The sequence below is a fragment of the Tenrec ecaudatus genome, chromosome 1 (assembly GCF_050624435.1).
Source record: "Tenrec ecaudatus isolate mTenEca1 chromosome 1, mTenEca1.hap1, whole genome shotgun sequence".
Lineage (NCBI taxonomy): Eukaryota > Metazoa > Chordata > Mammalia > Afrosoricida > Tenrecidae > Tenrec > Tenrec ecaudatus.
Window position 1 is genome coordinate 138,845,781 of NC_134530.1, and position 2,649 is coordinate 138,848,429.

General features: G+C 33.0%; 1 non-coding gene across 1 annotated transcript; it reads left to right on the forward strand.

The window, feature by feature from the left end:
* Positions 1-1,748: 1,748 nt before the first annotated feature.
* LOC142438001 (U1 spliceosomal RNA) lies at positions 1,749-1,908 on the forward strand. Its single transcript, XR_012782492.1, has one exon. It is a non-coding gene; the product is annotated as a U1 spliceosomal RNA (small nuclear RNA).
* The last annotated feature ends 741 nt before the right edge of the window (positions 1,909-2,649 follow it).

The window sequence follows — 2,649 nt, forward strand, 5'->3', positions numbered from 1 at the left end:
GGGTCACTGTGGGTCAGAATCAGCCCCATGACCAGGAATTTGCTTTGGTGGATAGAACCAAAAAGAACCCTTGGTGGTAGAGCGGTGAAAGTGCTCAGCTGATGACTAGAATGTTTTCTCCCTCAGAGCGGCTGTTAATGTTGAACTGTTGATCTTGTGTATTGCAGCTCATCATGTGACCACTATGCCATGAGGGCTGCTTACAAAAGCCCCTTAAATTGTTAATCACTTGAACAGATTATACTATTTTTTATATGGTAACAAAACAGAACAAACAAAAAGCTCTCTGTCATCGAGTGGATGCCAATTTAGAGTTATAGAGACTATAACCCTTTAAAGGAGCAGAAAGCCCATTTTTCTCTTGAGGATCAGCAGATTTCAGCCAAACATGCAACAATTATTCCATAGAGCTCCTTCTGGAAACTAAAACACAAATGTAAAAGTTATGAAGGGAATGTCATGAAACCTAAATGCAATCTATTTCATTTTGAAAAATTTGCTGAATTGAAATGCAGTTTCTTTTTCTTTGGAGTCTGAACACTAGTGTGGAATAGAACTGCACATTTGGCTTTTACTTCCTTCTAGTTCTCAGTACCAATTAGTACATTTTATGACTCCACTTTGATGATAGCCAAGTTTATATCTATGCCTCTCCACTTCATAATTACATTAGTTAAAGAGAACGTATCAGACCCTTGCTGTGTAGCAGTAGCTTACTCTTAATTTCTGAAATTGCTACATACACTAAGCAGATGTCAACAGTACAGATTTTTAATTTGTTGCAAAGTATTCCTATCATTTCCTCATATTTCCAAACACCATGTTGGTCATTCCTTCCCAGAAATTCATGCCACCATTCAAATTATATTGAAACTACTCAAGGGAAAGTGTTACTTTGGCAAGCATATGTTATCACAACACATTTTACATTAGTAACTTGGCAATAAAAATTAATTAAAATGAAAAAAAAGAATCTTTAAATTAACACATTGTCATTTCACTCCCATTGAAGAAAACGTTAACTACACTACAGTTTTTAAAGAATGCCTCTCATTTCACATTGAGATGGTGGTATAATTTTGCTGAAATGTTTGGTAATTATAGCCATGAAGCAGAGAAGATAGAACTAAAATTTCAAAAGCCCAGAAAGCTGTCATAAAAATATTTTCAGAATTTATGTACAAAAGAAATAAAAGTAGGATGTTAAGGTAAATCTCAAATTTGAAACCCAAGAAACTCAAATACAAAATATTAAGACCACGCTTCCTATGCAATGAGTAATAAAGTTGGCTTTGCAGAAAGTTAGACTTGGTTTGGTGTGTCTGCTTAGTCCTCAGGTAGTTGTGGGGTCACATGGAAGTTATTTATCATCTCTAGATCCAATTTATGTGTCCATTCATACGTCCTTTCAGTTAAATAAACATATACTGGAAAAGCACAGTGGTGACTATTGGGAACAAAAATGTGAATAAGGTTTAGATTTTGTTGGGAATTTGCTTTCTATTTGAGCAGATATACCAAAATGTTCTAGAACTAGGTGTATTGATGATGTCACAACTCTTTTTAATATGATTGAATCATGTAAATGTACAATATGTGAATTATATATCAACAAAATTTTAAAAATAAAAATCAATGGATTTATAAAGCAACAGCAGAGTTTGCTTGGTAAGTGCTAGCAAGCAAATACTATGAAAGTGCACACATTGAAAATGAGGTGGTATGCTCAGTAAAAAGCATGTTCAGGTATCCTTACCTGGCAAGGAAAATACCATGATCACAAAGGTGGTTTCCCAGGCGAGGCTTATCCAATGCACTCCGGATATGCTGACCCCTGCGATTTCCCCAAATGTGGGAAACTCTACTGAATAATTTGTGGTAGTGGGGGACTGCGTTCGCACTCCCCCCTGAAATAAAAAAAGAAAGTATGTTCAGGTAAAGTCTTCTGAGAGAGTTGTCAATTCCCATTAGACATAAAGATTAAAAATTAATAAATCTGTAAAGAAGATATTTACTGTAAGTATGATAATTTATAATTTTTACAAAAGTTTAGCATCATTCTGCACATTTAGTAAACAGTCAAACACAAGGAGGATTATTTTCTTGGGGGCCATTAGTACCATTATTCAAGTCCTATTTTAAATATCTGTTGAACATTATCTATTAAAAATTTTGGGGGATAAATATTTTAAAATCTCACTAACTACCTAGGGATTTTGAGTTCTTATACTTGCCTATTTTAAATATAAAATAAAATCACCAACCCCTTAGCCATCTGATAAATTTAAAAATTGAATTTATATACTGTTGAAGTAACAACATTTCTTATTACTATTTTTAAATTTTTGAATATTTTATTATGATTTGAACATTTACTGTGAACATTTACAGAGCAAATGATATATATTATCTATATATATATAGATACATATAAATATTTCCTGACATTAGTTGCAATCCTGTCAATTTAATAATGCTCTTGCCACTTCTTCCTTGGGTTCCTAATTTCCATTTTCTCTTTTTCTCTAGCATTTTTTATTTATTGTTCCAATGTTTGGGAAGAAAATTTAAATAAAATAAAGAAGCAGAAAAACAAAAAGGAAAATTGGCAAGGACATAGTGTCTTTAATGTTTGTTATTTGGAATGGA